Below are 23,903 nucleotides of genomic sequence, written 5' to 3' on the forward strand. Positions count from 1 at the left end.
AGTGTGGGCATGAGAGGAAGCGAGGCGCTGGGAGTCACTGCCAAGTTCGTGGCTTGAGTCACTGGGTGACCGGCTGTACCTTGAACAGAGGTACAAGGCGGAAACGGGCAAGTCGGGGGCCAGGAGAGGGGAGACGCAGTTCTGGTTCAGACCACCCTGGATTCAGATGCTAACAGGCCTCAGTCAAGGGGCCCAGAGGCCGAGGAGGCAACTAGGTAGGCGGGACTGGCTCCAGGATGGAGGCACGTGAAGTCTGGGGGCCACGATTCTAAATGGCATTCCAAGCCATACTTCTGGATGGAGTCTCCCTGCAGAGGAGTGGCCGCAGAGAGAGGCAAAGAGGGCCCCCCATGCCTGGTGGCTGAGCGGAGAAGGAAGGAGCCCAGGGTGCAGTCACAGAGGGACCAGAGGGAACAGGGAGCTCAAGGCTTCCTGGAAGCCAAGTAAAGAAAGTGAACCAGAAAGAGGGCGTCCACGCGTCTAACAATACTGCAAGGTCGAGGGCGATGACCTCAGAAAACTGACTAATGGTTTTGGCAAGATGAAGTTCACTGGTGATCTCAGCCAGGGCGACTCCAGCATTAAACAGAGGAGGGAGAAACAGATGGGGAGCGAGTTTTGTGAGAGCACCTAAAACAGGGTGACCGGCGGGGACGGAGGTAGCAGAGCCTTCTCTCGGTCAGCCTCTCGATCTCCCGGCACATGGCTTACAGAGCACCAGAAAGGGCAGGCCCTGAGCCCTGGCAGACAGCGGGGAACAGGGCAGTCCCCTCCTTCTGCCTCAGCTTACAAGCCACATCATGAAGAGGTCTTGTCAACCCCTCTACCCAAAGTGGGACCCTTGGGCTCATCTCTGGGCCAGATACAGTTCATACTTACAAAATTCAAGGTCCCTTTAGGGAACCTGACCCTGATGACTTGTTACCCCCTTCCTCGATAACTAGAGAACTAGAGTAGTGATTTGGCCTTAAAGGAGAAATACTCAGGTGCTTGGGGAAGCAGCTCACGAGGGGCCCCGACCTGGCCTCAGTGGTCAGAGGCCTTCTGAGGATCTGACTTTTGAGTCAAGTCCCAAAGGACAGGGCATCTCAAGGAAGAGCAGTTCAGACTCGGGGGAACAGCAGATGCAAAGGCCCTGAGGCGACAAGGAGTTTGGCACCTGAAGGATAGAAAGTGAGCTCTGGAGAATAGTGACCAGGACAGTGAGGGTTTGGAAGCAACAGTTTAGGAGGGACATTAAAGAAGCAGGACGTGGAGCAGGAAGGAAAGAAGACTGGAGAGGGGCAGGGGGCAGGAGGTAGGATCCCTGTCCCTTCCAGTTGGCCCTACCCTCAAAGCTAACACCTGGGCAAAGAAGCAGCTTACCTCCTCCCTCCCTGCACAGTTCCAGGGCCCAGGGGGCAGCACGCCCACCCTCTAGAGGATGCCACTCATGCACAGGGAGACAAGTGACAAGGGACAGCTGTGGTGAGTGGGAGTGGGTAGAAGAATGGGAAGAGGCCAAGGTCAGGAGGGGGCAGGTTGGGCCCTTCTATGTACTCATCTTGGTCCTTTAATTAGCAGTCACTGAACCCCCTTCTTCTCCCTCTTCAAACCCCACTCCAGAGGAGATTTCTATCTGTGGACGGGCCCCACTGTGGGTGAACCTTGGACCATATAAACTCCCCCACTTGAATCTCTGCTGGCAGGAGGGAGCCATCCCAGCTCCCTCTCCCCGCCCCACCACGGGTCCCCACGCGGGGATCCTCTCATCATCCCCCTCCCATTTACTGGCTTCCCTGGGGGTCCCATCAGCATTGAGGCTGTGGTGGCCACAAGGTGTCCTGAGGCCTACAAAGCTGTGGCCCGTACGCCTGACCCCATAGCTGACATCCTGAGAGGGCCTTCCGTTCCCCCCAGTGCGCCCTGCCGAGCCCCACCCCAGGCAGGAGGCTCCTCCCTCTCAAGAAGCAGGGTTCCCCGCTGCGACAGTAGAGTCTCAACGGAGCCACTCATGCACAGAAAGAAAATGCCGCTGCCTATTTTGGTCACATGTTCTCCTGCTCAATGGCGTCCAGGGTCATAAAAATCATGGCTCCCTCTCTCGCTTGCTGAGGAATTCTGTGCAAGGGTTTTCAGCTCTCAGAGCCTCGATCTCCTCACCCATGCAATGGGCAGCACACCTCCCTTGCCACGGTGGCTAAGAGAACGGTGAGTGTGTCACGGCACCCAGCTCAAGTCCTGGCATGTGGTGGTGTTCATCAGACTCCTATCTCCCCTTTCACAGCTGCCCCAATCCAGTCAATCACCTGGGCTCTCTTTTCTCTGGGACTAGCCATGACTTAGAATATTCTCCCCAGCATCCTGCTTACAGGCTCCAGAACAAGCTCACATACCCTTGATACTTCAAAGATTTTTACCATTAATCCCTATAGGGAAACGGAAGTAGCAGAACAGTGGAAAGCACCTCTGAGCTATTGTGCATGCTGTTCCCCCTTCTTGGAATGCCCTTCCCTGCTTAACTCACTGGTGAGCTACTCATCCTTCAAGATCCAGCTATCATAGCCCTTCTTCTGGTGCAGGAGTTTCTTGCTGCCCCCTCCCCAGGTAGAGACTCCTAGCCCTCTGTGCGGCCCTGACCCATAAGAGGAGGGAGCACGGCAGAGACACACCCTGGTCAAAGGTGCATAGAGGGTAAGCACAGAGGGAGCATCTTTGCAAGGTCCCCTGCTGCCTCCCCCCAGGCCAGCCTCTATCCTACCCAAAGATCTCTGGAATCCTGGAAAGGGATTCTTGGTCTCAGGGGTGGGAGCTCAGCCCTTTGGACCCTGGACCATGTTAAAAATTAATCTACAAGTACTTCATGAGCAGGCCACTCTGCAGAGAGTTCTAGAAATTATCCCTCCCTCCCTCTGCTCTGTTGCTGGGGCTTGGAGAAGGGGAAGGACTGGTCTGTGAGTTCCCCTAGGATGTTCGGAACATGGGGGTTATTGTCCACGGGCCTTGGGCTAGAAAGGATAGTTACTCTGGGAAGGACTGGCTCAGCCAGTGGTTAAGCAGGGAAGGACATTCCCTGCTAAAGAGGGAAAAGCTTGTGCAAAGGCTCAGAGGTACAGTCCATCGTCCTGCTAGACTTCCGCTTCCCTTCACTGGGCTCAGCCAAAAAGGTCCCCAAAGTCCCAAGGCTCATAGTAACTATGGCATTAGCATCAATAATAATAGCTTACAGTTAGTAAACGTTCTCTATGTGTCGGGCCTTGTGCAAGGGCTCCGCACATATTCTCTTGTGTGTTCTCAGAATAAACCCACCAGAGAGGTGCTGTTGTTACCCCCACTTTCTAAATAAAGAAAATGAGCCTCGGGTCACTCGGGTGGCTCAGTGGTTGGAAGGCTGCCTTCCACCCAGGTCATGATCCCAGGTCCTGGGACTGAGCCCCACATCGGGCTCCCTGCTCAGTGGGGAGCCTGCTTCCCCCTCTCTCTCTGCCCTTCCCCCACCGTGCTCTCTCATGCTTGTGCTCTCTCTCTCTCTCAAATAAATAAATAAAATCTTTGGAAGAAAAAAAAAAAAAGGAAAATGAGCCTCAGAGAGAAGCTAAGTCATGATCAAGGTCATAGAGCTAATCCACTAGTCCCTGTGTGATTTAGCAGTGGCCCCTTTTTGCAAATACACTTAATAAGTTTATTTAAACAGAAAAGATAGGCTTTATCATGCACGTGTCTTTTTGGTTCAAACATATACATTTATCTAACCTTAAGTCAACCACTGAGAACCGTGAGCCCTTGTAATATTTTGAAAATCTCGAGCTGGAGCTCTTGCCTGATCTTTCAATTTTACAGCAGCTTTAGGATCCGTTAGACTGACGTTTTGTATGAATGCCTCTAGAGAATGCTCACTCTCAAGGATAATAGCTACAAAGGTAACCATTCAGGAAGAGCTCACCTGCAGCATCAGCATGCTCGCTAACTGTTCTGATTCAGAAACTTAAAAGAGGCATGATAAATAAGCACATTTTGTTTTAAAAACAAATTCTTTATCTAAAAGTTACTCACGCTTCTAGCGGAGGAGAGGGTCAGGCGTATTCAAAGTGTACCACAAGGGGGACGCCTCAGTAGGTCAGACGTTAAGCATCTGCCTCCGGGGGCTCAAGTCATGATCCCAGAGTCCTGGGATCCAGCCCCACATCTGGAAGAAGCCTGCTTCTCCCTCTTCCACTCCCCTGCTTGTGTTCCCTCTCTTGCACACTCTCTCTCTCTGTGTCAAATAAATAGATAACTAAAATCTTTTTTTTAAAAAGTACCAAAAGTAGTAAAATGTACGTTAGACAAAAGGTCACCAGCTGTTGTTAAACCATCTCACTCAGGGGTTAGTGGGTAGAAATCTTTCTAGGCACTCCAGGCAGAAAGGAATTTAATACAGAGAACTGATGCTTACGAATCACGGGGCGGGGGTGGGGGTTCTGGGTAGTGGAAGTCAGGGGGTTCAAGGTCATACTACAATAGCTTCCAAGGTCACTGCTACGATCCACTGCTGCTGCTGCCCAACTGTTCTGCACCTATGACCCACTCCCCTGCTTGTGTGCTGTCTCTCTGGAAAAAAAAAAAAAAAAGAAAATCATTGGCACTCTCCTAGGTACTAACATTCTTATATGAAAATTTGGGGATGTAATTTTCTTCAGTATGATTTTTTTAAAGAGTTAAAAATACATGTTAAGGGCTTAGTTGGTTAAGCTGCTGCCTTCAGCTCAGATCATGATCCCAGAGTCCTGGGATCGAGTCTCACATCGGGCTCCTTGCTCAGCAGGGCGCCTACTTCTCTCTCTGCCTCTGCCTGCTGCTCTGCCTGCTTGTGTTCTCCCTCTCTCTTTCTCTCTGACAAATAAATAAATAAAATCTTAAAGAAAAAATACATGGGGGGCACCTGGGTGGCTCAGTGGGTTAAAGCCTCTGCTCAGGTCATGATCCCAGGGTCCTGAGATCGAGCCTAGCATTGGGCTCTCTGCTCAGCGGGGAGCCTGCTTCCTCCTCTCTCTCTGTCTGCTTCTCTGCCTACTTGTGATCCCTGTTTGTCAAATAAATAAATAAAATCTTTTTAAAAAATTAAAAAAATAAAAATAATTAAAAAAAATACATGTTAGGAATGATAGGCTTCTAGTTCCTGATGAAAATCACAAACCAGCAAAGTTCCCAGTCTCCTTCCCTCAAACCTTGCCCTGTGAGTGCCCTAGAAAATCAATGTGGCTGTGGAGTGGTGACGGATAGAAGGAAGTGAGAACATGCTAGGGTGTAGTCTTGTTCAGAAGAAAAATATAAATATTGATAAGCTTTAGAAATTGATGGGAAATTAGCATAAGCACGAGTCATACTAATATGGATAACCACTAAAGAAAATGAATAGAAAAAAAAATACGGATTTAGTAAAAGTCAGAAAAGGTGAGGACGGGAGAAAACAAAAACACCAAATCAAAAAGATATCTGCACCCCCAGGTTCATTGCAGCTTTACTTGGAAGAGCCAAGAGCAACCTTGTGTCCATCAGTGGATGAGTGGATAAAGAAAATGAGGCATAAACATGCCATAAAAAAGAAGGATCTTGCCATCTGCCACAGTGTAGAGGTATCTTGAGAGCATTATGCTAAGTGAAATAAATCAAAGAAACAATTCTGTGTGATCTCACTTATATGTGGAATCTAAAAATAAGGGGCAAAAATGAGCTTCTAGATGGGGAACAGATTGGCGGTTGCCAGAGGCGAGAGATGCGTGTGGGTAAAATGGACGAGGGGAGCAAAGGTACAGACTTCCAGTTATAAAATAAGTAAGTCCTGGGGGCACCTGGGTGGCTCAGTGGTTTAAAGCCTCTGCCTTCAGCTCAGGTCATGATCCCAGGGTCCTGGGATGGAGGCCCGCATTGGGCTCTCTGCTCAGCAGGGAGCCTGCTTCCTCCTCTCTCTCTGCCCGCTTCTCTGTGATCTCCGTCTGTCAAATAAATAAATAAAATCTTAAAAAAAAAAAAAAAAAGTAAGTCCTGGGGATGTCTTACACAGCATGAAGACTATAGTTAATACTGTATTGCGTATTTGGAAGTTGCTAAGACAGTAGATTCAAAAGTTCTCACCAGAAAAAAAAAAAAAGTGTGTCACTATGCATAGTGATGGACGGTAAGTAGACTCGCGGTGATCGTTTCACGATATATACAGATATCAAGTCATTACGCTGTGCACCTGAAACTCATATCAGTGGCATGTCAATTACATCTCAATTAAAAGAAAGAGGGGATTGACTATGGGGATTAGGTTGGCTTCAGACTCGTTTGAAGGACGGAGACACAGATTCTATTTCAGGAATAACCCTGAATCTCACTGCAAAACTAGACCCGTGGGGGCCCCTGCCACTACTGCTACCACGGCTGATTTAAGGACTTTATGGCTGGTTACCGTCAGGAAAACACTGACACTCCCGCTCTGCACCAAGAAGGCAAGGACCATCCTGGCATAAGGCTTCTGCTGCAGCTTCTGCAAAGGAACTGAAACACCTCCCAACAGTGCATCCAGAAAAGCTACGTGGCCACCTCCTTCCAGGGCTCTACTTTCCATTTCTGGCCATCTGTCATCTCCCTGGCAGAAGCCAAGTGATCTGTGGAAATCCTAGTGGCAAGAGAGTCTGGAGATGTCCTCTCTAGCATTTCAGACTCTCCAGCAGAAGCTGTGAGGGAAGGAGCTTTGGAGGGACGCTGAGTAGGATCAGTCTTCAGTATTGGCCACAGTCCACCTCTTGTTTCCTCAACATCCATCCCCCCGCTACTTTCCATTCTTAATCCCACAAAACAGCCACCACGTGTCACCACCCAACCTAATGCAAATGTGTCTCAAACAAGAACATCTTTAGACTTTCCTCGGAAAACCAAATCATAAGGCCAGCAATAACCGCATCCAGCTCTCACCCCAGGGAGCCTGGGTAATGTTCTCCTCTTCTCTAATCACAGTCCTACCTTGATATCCTATAATCTATACACTTAATGGTAAAGTTTACCACCAACAAACCACACTGTACAAAATGGCAGAGGAAGGAGAGACACTTGGCACCATCAATAAACATTTACATGACTTAGTAGAACACATCAGCAAGTACTGTAATTCTCATTTCTGTGACAAGCCATGAGGCATTTATAACATCCTTCCTCTGCTGTCTATTCCATGTTCCCTAACCCTTCAGCAAGTACATCTTGAGGTCAGAGGTTTTGACCTCCTGGGATGATCTGAGCTTCATTCAGGAGGAAATTGAGCCCGCAGTTGTCCTGCTCATTCTGGGCTGCTGTCTTCTTCCATTAACTTTTACCACCAACTACGGAATTAGAAAACACCCCGGAGGATTTCATGGGATCCAGAGATGCCTGTCTCCCTGTTCCTACTGTGCAGCAGCAATCAGAACTCCCCCTTAATGACCAGAACCAATCACTCCAGGCCACACGGAACCATTAGCCACCCCAAACCCACTTTATTCCCCCCATTCATCCAGGGCACGTGGATTCTGAAATGGCCAGATGTTGGTCTCAGTTTCCAAATAAGAGGGACCTCTGTAGTTTGCCCTGGCAGAAACATTCTTCCTAGCATAATAAAACCTCTAAACTAGCAGAGCCCAAGATCTTGGGGAACAAAAGCTTTAGAAGTTACCCAGCCCAAGATTCCCCAATCCATGAATTCTGGAAGAGAGAGAAGTAGCCCTTTGCACTGGCTGCCCATTCAGAACGTATGCCAACACTGGGCAAGCACTTCAGAGTCATACGAGGTCGTCTTGTTTGCTGATCCTAATCAAGTCACTGACCCATAAAGCAGAGTGATTCTGGTGATTAAAGCATGTGGCAAGACCGGTGAATCTCATGCTCACCTAGCAAGTTCTTTATTGCTTTTGCTGAAAAACGAGGCCTCTGGTCAGAAGTAATGCTATTTGCACTACCAAGATTGTGAATAAGATGTTCAGGCAATCCACCAATGATGTTTCAGGCAGAAGGATGGCAGGCAGAGCATGCAAACCCATAGCCAGAATAAACACCTAGTCCTGGGAGGGCATCAATCCAGCCTCCATAATGAAAGGAATCCAATGTAACCAACCTGCCACCAGATGGCAGTCTGGTCCTCTCCAGATCAGGTACCATATTGAAGGCTCAGAGCCACTGCGGAAGGTTGGCCTTCAGCCATGGTGAGGAGACTTGAGCAGAGACTGCTAATGGTCACCCAATATGCACTGATTTTGTTCAGGCCATCCATGTACCCATCCAAGAGAAAGCATTTCTCAGCTTCCCTTGCTATGAAGCAAGACCATATAACTAATCTCTAGCAAATGAAATGTAAGCAGAAGTGCACCCTTACTACTCTTCTACCCTTCTTTCTGCTGCTCCGAATGAGTTTGTGAAGGCTTAAGCTCCTGTAGCCATCTTGGGCCATAAGAGGAATTTAAAAATGGAAACCACAAGCTAAGCGAGTAGAAGCTGGGTCCCTGATGGCTATGGGATCCTAGACTAAGACAGAGAAAACTGTATGTTATTTAAACCACCTTTATATGGTGTTTTCTCTAATGTACGTCAAACCTATTTCAAACTGATATATATAGATATCATGAGTAAGATGTTAGAGGAAAATCTAAAACATAGCAATAATTATAATAAGTATAAATGGACTGGATATCTTATCAAAAGACAGAGACTTCCAGAAGAGTTTTTTAAATCACCAGTAATATGTCATTTATAACTCAATTGCTTACAATGAAGGACCAAAAGATTAAGAATAAGGCAGGGGATGGAGCACCTGGTGGCTCAGTTGGTTGGGCATCTGACTTGATTTCAGCTGAAGTCATTGTGAGGGTTGTGAGATCAAGCCTGGCATTGGGCTCTGCACTGAATATGGAACCTGCTTAAGATTCTCTCTCCCTCCCCCTCTTTCCCTCCCCACACTGAAGAAAGGAAGGAAGGAAGGAAGGTAGGTAGGAAGGAAAAGAAAGAAAGAGAGGGAGGAAGGAAGAAGGGAGGAAGAAAAAGAAGGAAAAATAAGAAAAGGCAGGAGTTCTTGTTTTAAGACCCACAGACTCCCAGTAAGTCACTGGATGAAATTCAAAGAGTCTGTGAACTTGGAAGGAAAAAATATGCCTTTATTTTCACTAACCTCTAACTAAAACTTAGCATTCCTATTATTTATAAATGTCGACAACAAATCACAGAAATATTAGCACATCTATGACTTTGTCACCAAAATAAATCATACATATTTTCATACCACTTTATTGTAGTATCCTAAAATATCCTTTACTCCTATCACTACTTCAAAACCACAGTAGTTGTTAGGCCTACTGTTCAATCTTGTGATTTGATACATCAATAAAAAACTACATATAATATGACAAATATTTTAACTATTCTGATAACTATTTCAATATACTTGGTTTGCTTTCTAATTCCATGCATTTTTAAAAGATTTATTTATTTACATATTTATTTAAGAAAGAGAGAGAGAGTATGTGTGAGCAAAGGGAAGGGCAGAGGGAGAGGGAGACAAGTAGACTTTCCATTGAGCAGGGAGCCCCAAGAGCGGCTCAATCCCAGGACCCTGAGATCATGACTTGAGCCAAGATCAAGAGTCAGATGCTTAACTGAGTCACCCAGATGCCCCAATTCCACGCATTTAAAAACATTATTTTAGGGGATACCTAAGTGGCTCAGTTGGTTAAGCGACTGCCTTCAGCTCAGGTCATGATCCTGGAGTCCCAGGATAGAGTCTCACATGGGACTCTCTGCTCAGCAGGGAGTCTGCTTATCCCTCCCCCTCCCCACTACACTCTCTCTCACTCTCTTTCTCTCAAATAAATAAATAAAATCTTTAAAACACACACACACACACACACATTATTTTACGGGGGCCACCTGGTGGCTCAGTTGGAACAGCTACATGCGAAAGAATGAAACTGCCCACTTTCTTTTACCATACCTAAAATAAACTCAAAATATGATAAAGAGGGCTAGCTGGCTGGCTCAGTCAGTGGAGCCTATGACTCTCAATTTCAAGATTATGAGTTTGAGTCTCACATTGAGTATAGAGATAACTTAAAAAATAAAATCTTTGGACACCTGGGTGGCTCAGTAGGTTAAGCATCTGCCTTCAGCTCAGATCATGATCCCAGTGTCATGGGATCGAGTCCCACATCAGGCTCCCTGCTCAGTGGGGAGTCTGCTTCTCCCTCTCCCTCTGCCCCTCTTTCCATTCATGCTTGCTCTCTCTCTCTCTCTCTCTTTCTCAAATAAATAATTTTTAAAAATCCTTTGATGGATCCACATGAAAGTACTTGCTTTCTAGGTAAGCATCTTTGCTTACCTAGAGCTGGAAGCACTGCATCTCAAGGTAAACACACATCTGATTTCACTAAGTCCTGCGACATTACACTCTGGAAGGCGGTTCCAATTTGCAGCCCCAGCAGCTGCACATGAGGGTTCCAGCCTCCCCTCATCTTTACTAACACTTATCACCATCCGGCTCTTCTTTTTATTTCTGCCATCCTAATGGGTGTAAAGTGACATCTCCTTGTCTTAATTTCATTTCTGTGACTGTAAAGAGGTCAAGCAAATACTTCTTTCGCCATTTGCATTTCCCCTTCTGCAAATTCATGCCTACTCATATCCTTTGTCCAGCTCTCTGTAGGTCTCTGGTCTTTTTCTTGTTGATTTGCCATGAGCTCCTTACATAGTCACTATATTTGTTTGCGATTGTTCTAGTCTTTGAAAAGATCCCCTCCCTCCGCAGTTTTTGAACCTTCTTCCAGCTTTGTCTATCAAGTCTTTAAGTGAACAAAACTCTTCCATCTGTATATGGCTAACTTTGAAGACAAAATTCTGACAGAAGTTCTTTCCATCCCCATTTCCTCTGTAAAATACCTGTTCGAGTCTTTTGCCTATTATCCTATTGGGATATACATGGGTGTGTGAACCCAACTCCAACCCTGGGGCTGGGGTGTTGCCCATACATCCAACAGCAAGCAATTCTTGAACCCCAGTTCCCTGTCCTACAATTCAACTCAATTCGAGCACTATCCACCATTTCCACAGGCTACGGGTTCTGTTCTACAAGAGGGCACCCCCCCCATCCCCCACCCATCCAGGTGTCAGTCACAAGCCCAGATTGTCACCTGGGCTTCTGACCAACCAGCTACAGAAGGTTCCAATGACCCCTCCTTAGGTTCAATTAATTTGCTAGAGCGGCTCACCGAACTCAGAGAAACATTTAACTCACTCAGTCACTGGTTTATGGCGAAAGGCTAGAACTCAGAACAGCAAGATGGAAGAGATGCACCGGGCAAACAAACTATGAGGAAAGAGCTGTAGAGCTTCCGTGCACCCTCCGGTGAGTCACTCTCCCTGAACCTCCACATGCCCACCACCTCAGAAGCTTTCCAACCTCCTTCCTTTTGGGTGTTTATGGACACTTCATTATAGAGATGGATTAAATAATTGGACATTAGTGACTGATTCAGCCTCTAGCCCCTGCCCCACTCTTGGAAGTCAGGGTTGGGGGGGTAGTAGGTAGGACTGAAAGTTCCAACCCTCTAATCACGAGGCTAGTCCCCTGGCAAGCAGCCCTCCTCATTCTTAGGTAAGGTCTAAAACTCACCTCATTAACGTAATCAAAGATACCTCTTATTAACTTAGGGAACTCCAAGGATTTTTGAAGCTCTGTGCCAAGAACAGAGTCAAAGACCAAATACATACTTTTTTAAAGATTTTATTTATTTATTTGAGATAGAGCAAGAGTGAGAGAGAGAAAGAGAGAGCGCACAAGTAGTGGGAGCAGCCGGCAGAGAGAGAAGCAGGCTCCCCGGTGAGCAGGGAGCCCCATATGGGGCTTGATCCCAGGACTCCAGGATCATGACCTGAGCTGAAGGCAGACGCTTAACAGACTGAGTCACTCAGTTGTCCCCAAATACATATTTCTTAATATAAATGAAAATATTACAGGATACCTGCCATTTTTCCTACTGATTTTAGGAATTTTTTAAAAGATTTTATTTATTTGAGAGGGAGAGAACACGAGCAGAGGAAGGCACAGAGGGAGAAGGAGAAGCAGATTCCCCACTGAGAGGGAGCCCCATGTGGGGCTTGACCCCAGAACCCTGGGATCATGACCTGGGCCAAAGGCAGACGCTTAATGGACTGAGCCACCCATGCGCCCTGATTTTAGAAATTCTTTTTTTTTTTTTTTAAAGATTTTATTTATTTACTTGACAGAGAGAAATCACAAGTAGATGGAGAGGCAGGCAGAGAGAGAGAGGAAGGGAAGCAGGCTCCCTGCTGAGCAGAGAGGCCCATGCGGGACTCGATCCCAGGACCCTGAGATCATGACCTGAGCCAAAGGCAGCGGCTTAACCCACTGAGCCACCCAGGCGCCCTGATTTTAGAAATTCTTGATGTATTCTGGACCCTAATCCTCTAGGAGGCATTAGCTCCGCTACATTTCTGGCCTACCCTAAGCACTCCTATGTCCAGGGTATGCTTAAGGTAGGAAGCCATAGGTCTGTCCAGGAGCCACCCACCAAAGCTGGAGGAGACACCTGAAGGGGCGGAGGGTGCAGAGGTGAGACCCTCAGACTCGCTGTGCTCACTGGAGTGGTTTCCTAGGGCCACCATGAACAAGTATCACAAACCAGACTTCTTTCCCAGTGTTAGAGGCTGAGGCTACCAAATCAAGCAGTCAGCAGGTTCCTTTGCAGCCTTGCAAAGGAGAAAGCTCCACGCCCATCCCCTGCCTTCTGGTGATGACCAGCAGTCTTGGCTGGTCGATGCCCCGTCCAACTCTGCTTCCATCTACACGGGGTCTTCTCTGGTGTCTCTGCGTCTTCATGTGACTGTCTTCTTAGAAGGAGGCTGGTCCTATTGGATTGGGGACCGACCCTCCTCCACCATGACCTTGTCTTAACTAACTGCATCTCCAGTGACTCTGTTTCCAAGTACACTCACATGCTGAGGTTCTGGAGTTAAGGACTTCTACGTGTCCATGCGGGGGTGGAGGGTGACACCATTCAACCCATCACACCCACTTTGTCCACTGTGGACATCCACCCATCATGTAATACTCCTGTCATTTGGGAAGCTTTCTCTACCCGCCCCGCCCCCAACCACCACTTTCTCCCGACAATGAATCACTATTGCCGCAGGCCCCAGGAGCTGCTCTTGGGTTGGGGTGTTTTGTACCCATCCAGTGACGTGTCTGTCCCTTCATGAGAGCGTGAGGTCCTCCAGCGCCGTGTTCAGGTCTCATTCACCTCTGATTCCCTGACACCCCGCTCAGGGCCTGGCACACGGTACTCTTTTTTTTTTTTTTTTTTTTTAATATTTATTTATTTATTTGACAGAGACACAGTGAGAGAGGGGACACAAGCAGGGGGGATGGGAGAGGGAGAAGCAGGCTCCCCTGTACCCAGCAAGGATCTTGACTCGGGGCTTGATCCCAGAACCCTCGGATCATGACCTGAGCTGAAGTCAGATACTTAACGACTGAGCCACCAGGCACCCCCACAGCACTCCTTACAATAGGAATGACCACTAAGCGCTTATCCTGGGCCGGTCCCTGCACTAAGAGCTTTACATGTATTACCTTGCTTGATTTTTTACAATCCCAGGAAATAGTACAATAGTCTACATGCCACGGGGTTGCCAGAAGCAAAACTCAAAAAAGTTTAAGCAAGAAGTCAGGGTTCCTGGGTGGCTGTTAGCTTGTTAAGCGTATGCCTTCGGCTCAGGTCATGATCCCAGGGTCCTAGGATCGAGTCCTGCATTGGGCTCCCTGCTCAGTGGGGAGCCTGCTTCTCCCTCTGCCTGTTGCTCCCCCTCCTTGTGCTCTCTCTCTCTGACAAACAAAATCTTAAAAAAAAAAAAAAAGTGAATTTATTGGTTCAATTAAAAAAAGTGTAGCAGTATATGTCTTCATGGCCAAACCCAGATGCTCAGAAAAAAAATCGGTTTTTTTTTTCTCCCACTCTCAGCTCTCAGCTCTGCTTTTTCCACTTGGCTTCACTTTACAAGCAGGCTTTCTCTGCCCAGAAGGCAAGCGAGCTGTCAGCAATAATCAGATCCTCCTAGCTCAGCAGCCACCGTGGGAGAAACCAGGGCTCCCACTGACTCAGGTGGAAAGTGAGGTCTCTGGCTGGCCATCCTGTGTCCACCGCCTCTCTCCACCAGAGAGTGGAAGCACCATGTCCGGGCACCCACCGGGAGGTCTCCCCGAAAGGAACCACAATGAAAGAAACGTGAAATCTTCCTGTGCCCAGCAGGACTCCAGTCACCATGACCCACCACGGTGGCTACTAGTGCTGTCCCTTGTACAAACAAGGAAAGAGGACACGGAGGGATGAGCTAACCTGCCTGGGTGCGCAGCTAGTAATGAGAGGCAGAAGGAGGCTTCAGACTGGGTGGTCAGATGCCAAGGCCTGAGCCCCCAGTTGGTTAGTAATGGCAGTTCTCCGTCAGTTCTGGGACAGACCATAGCCCATGAGTCATTCAGATGGAGGCAAAGAGACTCGGGTTTGAGATCCCCTTCTGATCTCTGTGAGCTCAAGTGTCCTTGAAGCAGGAGAGCAAGGTTCTTGTCTTACGGAGATGTAGAATGAGTCTCGCAGACAAAGGAGAGTGAGCAGAGCGATCAAATGTCACGAAGCAAGGGTACAGGGAAAGCTCTCAGGAGTGAGAGGGGTCCTGACCCCATCACCAACATGGGGACCTTGTGGCCTTAACAGTCTTGTGACATCTTGGGTCGAGGAAGGACTGGTGATAACATCTCTAATGCCTTCTTCCTCTTTGGGGTCTGGCCATTCTTTGTAGTCACGATGTGATGTCATAAGAAGACCCCACCTCTGATACCCAGGGGTGGGGTGGTCTGTTTTGTTTTCTTGTCTCTGATTTCTTTGGCCTCAGCACTTCTGGGATTTTTGTGGAGCCTGATCCTGTAGACCCCTGCCTGTCCTTTCCTACCTAACCCTGTCTGTCCCTTTCTCATTCCTTCCCCTGGAAGAGTAAACCAAACTGCCGTCAGGGAATGGGACGGGGACTGCTCTGGCTGTTTCCTGCTGAAACGGGGTGACAGGCTGTGCGGCTGTTAGAGTCTAACCAAGGGTCAGTCTGGCTGACAGCATGGCTCCGGGAGCGAGGAAGGGGTTGTGTATCAAGATGGACAGCAAATGATACATGCATCACACAAAAGGAGAAGCATAAAACGAGTATGAGGCCCAAAATGATGACCACATCCCTTAGATAAGATCCCCAATTACCAATTCCATCAAATAGACCAGTGGATATCTTGATCTCATTTAACTGATCGTGAATGTCCCCTCTTAATTAATAATCAATTAATAATATATAAATTTATTTATATATTATATAAATATAATATACATTTGGTATAATTAATTAATAATTAATTAACACCTTGCGGGGATTATCGGTAAAGCTATGACAATACATGTGAGGAAACTCCTCACATGCCTAATGGTATAGCAATAGTGGAAAGCCAATAGTGGCCCAGTTTTTGACTCTCTGGCTTCATTTAATTCTTGGATGAATGCATCTACTGCCTGGGAGATGCCATTCAAGAGTCCAGCCAAGCAAGCATACAGACGAGGATTGCCATGGGACAAGAATACTTACTGAGACCCTTTGAATTTCAGAGCGTTCAGGTAGAGAGAAAAGTTAAATGCTACAATTTGTTTATAAATGAATACTTTGTCACATTTCTATAAGTCGTAGATATCGGTTGTTTCTTTCTTTAATTTTTTAATAAACATATCATGTATTATTAGCCCCAGGGGTACAGGTCTGTGAATCGCCAGGTTTTCACACTTCACAGCACTCACCATAGCACATACCCTCCCCCCATATCCATAACCCACCCCCCTCTCACTACCCCCCTCCCCTCAGCCCCCCTCAGTTTGTTTTGTGAGATTAAGAGTCTCTTATGGTTTGTCCCCCTCCCGATCCCATCTTGTTTCATTTATTCTTTTCCTACCCCCCAAACCCCCCACATTGCGTCTCCACTTCCTCCTATCAGGGAGATCATATGATAGTTGTCTTTCTCCTATTAAGTCATAGATATCTTAAGAGAAAGTTTCCTTAATCTGGAAGAGCAAACATTAGAGAACCAGTAATGTTTCAAACAAGGGTCATGAAACTATCATCTTTTTAGTTCCTTTGGTCCCATGTTACCAATTCTTGTTCGGTCTGAATACAGTCTTTTGGTTACTTCTGGAAATTCTTACCCATTTCAGTTTCAGAATACCTGTATTCATCCTAAAAGTCCTTTTTGCGAATCTCCTTGAAGATGACACTCATTTCACAAGAGGACAATTATAAGTGACAAAAAAATCAAAAACAAATCTTGTTAATCACCTGAGAGTTCATGATGATGCCACTGACAAGGAAATTCACTTATCTCTGCACATAATACTTCAATAATCAGAATATCAGGTGATGGTGGCCTTATAACCAAAAGGTAACATACCAAACAAACAAGCCTCATTAGTCAACGAAACTTTGAGATTTCATTTATGACTCAAATCTTGGGGAAGTTTGTTTGTTTGCGGGTTTTCTAAGATTTTATTTATTTGAGGGATGCCTGGGTGGCTCAGTCGGTTAAGCGTCTGCCTTCGGCTTAGGTCATGATCCTGGGGTCCTGGGATGGAGTCTGGCATCAGACTCCTTGCACAGCAGAGAGCCTGTTTCTCCCTCTGCCTGCCATTCCTCCTGCTTGTGATCTCTCTCTCCCTCTCTGACAACAAAATCTATATATACATATATATGTGTGTATATATATATATATATATATATATTTTTTTTTTTACTTTATTTATTTGATAGAGAGCATGAACAGGGGGAGCAGCAGAGGGAGAGGGAAAAGCAGATTCCCCACTAAGCAGGGAGCCTGATTTATGCAGGACTCTTGGGGTCATGACCTGAACCACCCAGGTGCCCAGGAGGCGGGGAAGAGGGGGGATGCTGTTAAACCCTTAGAAAGTTCTAAAGCACAGTCCTAAATAGGATTAGGGATCATTAAAGACCTGATTAAAGTAAATAATAGAAACCGGTTTTCCTGGGAAAAGAAAAAAAGCCTTTGCTTCATTTCCTTATAAAGAGCAAACCAACAATTCAAGGAAACTTTCTTCTTAACAGAGAGAAAGCAGACTTTCAATCTTGTATCAATATACCTTAAAATCCATCTTAGTCCATCCTGACACCTAAAATTTCTTTCCAAAGATTTCCCTTCACAAACTTTCCACAACTTTCTTTTGCATTCAGATTTTGTCCCAAGCCATTTCTTACCCAAAAAAACCACCTTACTTAGGACAAAATTACCTTCATTTACCTTCAACAAAAATGTGGTTCCATTCCTTAGAGCTTTCTTAAACCTACCAAGCTGCTTGCCTATTTCCATCAACCTTAATTCCGCTTAGCCAAATTTTAACTCTTAGAAACCTTAGTCAAACTACTCAGTGAAGACAAAGTAGTAACCAATGCAAATTGTCACACTAGAATTCTTCGGATGGCAAACCCACGAATCTATTAAGCATGGCTTTTTCCAACAGATGAAAGTATCCTTATTTTCTTTGCAATAAGAGGTCAAACGGGCACACCTGCATTTGACCATCAGTGCTTTAGTACTCTGTCCTGTTTGGAAAACACCTAGATGTCCAATGACTTCAATCCAACTTACCATCCAAGCAAAACTTCAAAGTTTCAGGTTATCAAAGATTTTGAAAGCTATCTTGATAATTACCTATGAAAAAAAAAGAAAAAATAATGATTACCTATGAAAACTTTGAGACAAACAAGTCATCATTTTTTTTTAAATTCTATCCATTTATTTGACAGAGAGAGAGATCACAAGTAGGCAGAGAGGCAGGCAGAGAAAGGAGGAAGCAGGCTCCCCGCTGAGCGGACAGCTGGACACAGGGCTCGATCCCAGGACCCTGGGACCATGACCTGAGCAGAGGCTTTAACCCACTGAGCCACCCAGGCGCCCCACAAGTCATCATTTTAAATAACCACATTGCAGCAGAGATAACATGAGCTTATCTGACCCTCAGTAGATCTTGGTAGAACACAAGTTTCAACTAGTTCAAATGCCAAAATGATGGCATTTGGGTCCACTTAAAAGTCAACCAATTTGTTCCGCATTGTTTATTTTAACCTGAGGCCCTGGTGGGGAAATCTGAGGTGGGTGGCGTTGGAGGCCGCAGTCAAGGTGGTGTGGAAACTGGAGGAGGGAGTGGGGGAGGGGCGACAGAACAGGCGAAGTGCCGCCGGAAGGCAGAGAGAAAGGGTTCCCAATTCTAAAGCTTATCTGCTTGGACAGATGAACAAATGCCATGGTTTTTTGTTTTTGTTGTTGTTTTTTTTTTTAAGATTTTATTTATTTATTTATTTGACAGAGATCACAAGTAGGCAGAGAGGCAGGCAGAGAGAGAGAGGAGGAAGCAGGCTTCCTGCTGAGCAGAGAGCCTGATGTGGGGCTCTATCCTAGAACCCCAAGACCATGACCTGAGCTGAGGGCAGAAGCTTTAACCCACTGAGTCACCCAGGCGCCCCTGCCATGTTTTTTCCCCTACCAACAAGTGGAACAAGGCAGTCCATGACAGGTTGGAGAAGACAGGGAATTTCCTTGAAATAAAGGGAGTTTCAGCAGCTGCTTGGGAATATTCCTTAAAGTCCCCGTCCTGAGGTTAACTAACTACAGCTGGCTCCAGTGATAGCCATTAACCTGATCATGAATGAGGGAGAAGCCCCCACATCTATTAGGACAGAGAGAGAGACTAAGAGAGAGAAAGTCAGCATCTCCTTCATCTGGGATGGCCCGTTTCTTCCAGCAACCTGGGTTCTATTAGGAGACCTATTTGGATGATTATCATCCAATAGATCACAAGGGATCCTTTAAGCGAAAGATGACAACAGGGGAGGTGGTCTTTGCATGCCTTATTTTTCCTTCAGAAGCCCATACCTGGGTGTTGACTTCAACCTGTTAGAGGGAGACATAAAAGCTATCTGGGGGCCACCAATACCGTAATCATTGTCTGAGCCCAAACAGCTCTTCCCAGTGAGGGTGTCGGGCTTTCAGGCATGGTTTCAAATCAAAGAGTAAATATTATCTCTTCCTAGACACAGCAGAGGACTTCTCCTGAGACACCCCTTACTGTAAACCTCTGAGTAGTGAGGCCACCAGGATTGGAAAGAGGGGCAGAGTAGGTGGCCCATGTATCCAGAAGGAAACTGATTTTGTTTCTTTCAGTCTCCAGTGGGACCCAAGGCACCTGCGTGGCGATGATCTTCTGGGCCACTGGGCAGAGGGATGGAGCTCATCCCCAGAAGGGGACTGGCCCCCAGACCTTTGTCCATAAGGACAGTTGCTTCCAGTGATCTCCTCTGCATATAGGACAAAGCTGTGGCAGCTTTGGGATGGGGGGAGCCATTCTTGTTTGAAGTGCCTGATTTGCCTGCGTTTCTGACAGGCAACCAGAGTTCCTTGGATCGACTAGAGTGTAAGGTTTTACAGGCAAGATACACACAACACCAGCCAAGATAGGCGTAAGGCAAGGTTTATTAAAGGCGCCCTCAGTCGAGGTTCTGGGACTCAGGAGGAAAGTCGGGGAAGTTGTGCCCGGGAAGGGGTTGAGTGAGCTTTTATTGGGCCAAGGCAGGGCGGGGCTCATAACCATATTTGGTGAGGTTAAAGGTTGGGGGTTGGAAAGTCCCAAAGTGGCTGGTTTCTGTTTCTCACATAGGTATCAGTTTACTCAAGGTGACATGTCCTTGACAGATGTCCTTCTGGCCAGAAAGTCATGGGTGGAGGAAGAGGGCAGTCTGGAGGCCATTTTATTGTTCCTCCTGCATTCCCAGGGCCGCCCCACCTAACAAAGAGGTCTTGTCCTTTATGGCTGCCACTAGAACAATGGCTTCCTTTTGGTTGCCCTTTTCCTTCTCTTGGGCCTCTATTTAAAAAGAGGAGACCTATTTGGAGACCTATTTGGATAATTATCATCCAATAGATCACAAGGGATCTCTATTTAAAAAGATGGAATTATCCATCTTCAGCAGTGTGTCTAGGGAGCTGGCTGGACCTACACCAGCTTGTGCAATTTCTGCACAGAAGCCGATTGAGTTACAAACTTATCTTGTGATATTATTCTCCCTCTGGAGTATCCAGGACGAGAGAGGTGTGTCGTGTTAAAGCCTCTCTTAGTCTAAGGTAGACGGGAGCTCAAAGGGCTCCTGCACTACATGGGCCAGCTTGGACTAGTTTAAAGACTTAGCCCTAGTTCTCTTAAACCTTCTAAAACCCATGCCTGAGAGTATTTTTGTCTCCAGAATCCCAAGAACCATCATAGTCCCATCTGGGGTCTTCTAGAGAGACCTCCTGTTTACCAGCGGGGCAGGTCTCCTGACCTATTCGTGTTACAGGTTTTCTTTCTCCACCAGTGCCCGTGGTTCTTGGTCATGTGTCTTCAAAGAACAAAGAGGTAGACCAGAGAGTGGTAGGCAGCAAAGCAAGGCTTGCTGAGCACCAGCAAAGCCATCCTACAAGCCTCCCAAAAGAGAGGGGACCCGAGAGGGTTGCCACCCAAATTTCTATGTCTGGGGGTTTTTATAGGATTGTTGGCAGGCTGTTTTAATCTGATTAACCCTCCCTGCACGGGTCAACCAATCACATTTTTGTGACGTGGGAAAGGGTGGCGGGCTTCTTCCAGGATGCTGTAAAGGGTGGTTTCCTCTTAGGGCAGGGGCTCCTGTCCCTGCCTGCCGGTTTTCCAACGCTCTGTCATTACTGGTATTCCTTTCCCCATCGGCCATGCTTCATCCCCAAAGTACCGAGCAGCCCGTAGGGCAGCTGGCTTTTCTGTAAGAATCAACATTATAGCTTCCCAGTCTAATTCCAACATTTGAGTTAAATTTTGAAAGACTTCAGTGTATCGGCCAGGGTTATCTGCAAATTTGTCCACATCCCTTTTAATCTGTTTAAAATCTTGGAGAGAGAAAGGTCCATGGACCTTAATGGGCCGAATTCACTGGCATCTTAGTTCATGGACATAACAAATGTATCTTTTTGTCATCAGGAAGACTTTTGGTCTCAAGCAACCCAGGATAAGGACTGGGAGAAGGCTTAAAGGGCAGCAGTACCACCAGGAAAGGAACCTCAGGGAGTGAGTTACTAGGTATTTGCTTTTCTTGATCAGTTATGGAGGCCAGGAGACTGGGGCCCAATTTATAGGTTTTACAAAAATCTGCCTGCTTTCACAGGGGGAAAAATAACCCTGAACATAAGGAACTTCCTCCCATTTACCCGCTCTTCTACAATAGAGATCTAATTGCTTTTTTAAAAAAAAAAAAGATTTTATTTATTGGGCACCTGGGTGGCTCAGTGGGTTGAGTCACTGCCTTCGGCTCGGGTCATGATCTCAGGGTCTTGGGATCGAGTCCCGCGTCGGGCTCTCTGGAGGCTCAGCAGGGAGCCTGCTTCCTCCTCTCTCTCTGCCGGCCTCTCTGCCTGCTTGTGATCTCTCTCTGTCAAATAAATAAATAAAATCTTTTAAAAAAAAAAGATTAAAAAGATTTTATTTATTTATTTGACAGAGAGATCACAAGTAGGCAAAGAGGCAGGCAGTGGTTGGCGGGGGGAAGCAGGCTCCCCACTGAGCAGAGAGCCCAATGTGGGGCTCAATCCCAGGACCTGAGATCATGACCTGAGCCAAAGGCAGAGGCTTAACCCGCTGAGCCACCCAGGTGCTCCAATAGAGATCTAATTGTAAGGTAATATTATATTTAATACTTGCCCTCTGGGGGCCAAATTTCACTATCCTCCAGGGGACATTGAGGCCAGGCCTACAAACAGAAAAACTTCAACATTTCCTTTTAAGTATCTGTGGATCATACTTCTCCCCGTTTTTGTTTTTGTTTTTGTTTTCAAGATTTTATTTATTTGACACAGAGAGACACAGCGAGAGAGGGAACAGAAGCAGGGGGAGTGGGAGAGGGAGAAGCAGCCCCCCGATGGGCAGGGAGCCCTATGTGGGGCCCGATACCAGGACCCTGGGACCACGACCCAAGCCGAAGGCAGACGCCCAACTGAGTGAGCCACCCAGGTGCCCCAAACTTCTCCCGTTTTTCAGGATGCATTCCAAAGGAGTTCCCGTGGAGGATGGGGTGCTTCCCATCTCGCCATCCCAGTGGGAGTCAGTTGCCTAGTACCTGTTACAGAGAGGTGACTACAAAGGTGTCTGTCATCTCTCTCTCATAAGCCAAGGCATCCCTTAGCGTGCCTACCCAATGTGAGAGGACGGCCTAACATCTTGGGGTGAGGAAGGACCAGGCCGGCAGGAGTAGCCATCTTTACCTGCTCTGGGGTGTGACCCCTCAGGGCTGTCTCCATCCTTTTATGTGTCTCAGAGACCCCCGGGTCACCCATGGAGACCAACGCCAGTTGCAAAATGTCAGATTGCCAATCCTTACCTGTGCCCCCTGGCTGAACCTCTCGGACAGAGTAGGGGAAATCCTTTTCAAGGGCCTCATTCTTCAGAACCCTCTTAATTTAACTCTCATTGTTTGGTCATATAAATTCTCTTGCCACCCTAGCCCCGTGGTACCTGGTCAATCAGGCTAATGATAAGCCAAATTCAATTATATTTCCTTGCCTTACTCCTTGGGCACTTTTCCCATCCAGATACCTGATGTCCCAACTGCAAGTATGGCCTGATGAGGGGGGCGGGCCCTGACATTTAGCATCATTGTTATTCCATATTCTTGTGTTGGGGCAAGAAAGTCTCAACCGTATGACCCCTTAAAGCCTCAGCCACTAATACAACTAATCAAGGAATTGGCTGGGGGCTTAAAATTCCCTCCTTAATGCCCAAAGGATTCCATGGAGAGTAAAGACCCAGGAAATTTACCACATAAGAAGATAGCTCTAATCCTGCTTGCTGATAACTTGGGTTTTAATTTCTGTGATTACACTTAAATTGTACCTTACAGAAACACCTTTGTCTTACCAGGCAGCAAAAAATGAGGGAAAGGTGATTCCTCCTAATCTAAGTTCTCATGAAAGATACTTTTTTTTTTTTAAAGAATTTTATTTATTTATTTGACAGAGAGAGATCACAAGTAGGCAGAGAGGCAGGCAGAGAGAGAGGAGGAAGCAGGCTCCCTGTCCAGCAGAGAGCCCGAAGCGGGGCTCGATCCCAGGACCCTGAGATCATGACCTGAGCTGAAGGCTCAGCCACATAGCACCCTGAAAGATACTTTTAAATGAAAAAGTCTTATATGTACATAGGCAACTCCCTTCCCCCAGATGACAGTCAGCGGGAAGACCACTTTCAGAACCACTGAACCCATGACATTCCCAGGTGCTTAGAGAAGAAATTGCAGAGGATAGAAATCGATTTTAAATCCTGAAATGAATCCCTGATTAGAAGGGGGTACTTGAGGCACCTGGGTGGCTCAATGGGTTAAGCCTTTGCCTTCAGCTCAGGTCATGATCTCAGGGTCCTGGGATTGAGCCCCGCATCAGGCTCCCTGCTCAGTGGAGAGCCTGCTTCCCCCCACCCGCCGCCTGCCTCTCTGCCTACTTGTGATCTCTCTCTCTCTCTCTGTGTCAAATAAATAAATAAAATCTTTAAAAAAAAAAAAAAAGAAGAAGAAGAAGGGGGTACTGATCATCGGGGGTTGGAAGGGCCTTACTATGGGTAAAGTCCCTGAGGTGGGAGAAAGCCTTTTTTAAAAAATCAGTGAACAGAAAGCAGAGCTGCGTAGGGTTAGGTCTACATTCCCTTCTTTTATGGAAGGGGGATTAGGGTCTTAGTCTCCCCTAAGACTTGAGACCAATGGCGACACTATTCACTTTTAACTGGCTGACAGGTGCC

The 23,903-nt window shown here is 46.8% G+C and overlaps 1 long non-coding RNA gene across 1 annotated transcript in view; it reads right to left on the bottom strand.

Annotated features, from left to right (window-relative positions):
• Positions 1–5,466: 5,466 nt before the first annotated feature.
• Positions 5,467–23,903, bottom strand: part of LOC309841511 — a 42,079-nt gene continuing 23,642 nt past the window's right edge. The window contains exon 2 of the long non-coding RNA XR_014299159.1: positions 5,467–6,003. This is a non-coding gene — a long non-coding RNA (uncharacterized lncRNA). The remainder of the gene's footprint in view (positions 6,004–23,903) is intronic.

The sequence above is a fragment of the Mustela nivalis genome, assembly GCF_964662115.1.
Source record: "Mustela nivalis genome assembly, chromosome: 10".
Taxonomy (NCBI): domain Eukaryota; kingdom Metazoa; phylum Chordata; class Mammalia; order Carnivora; family Mustelidae; genus Mustela; species Mustela nivalis.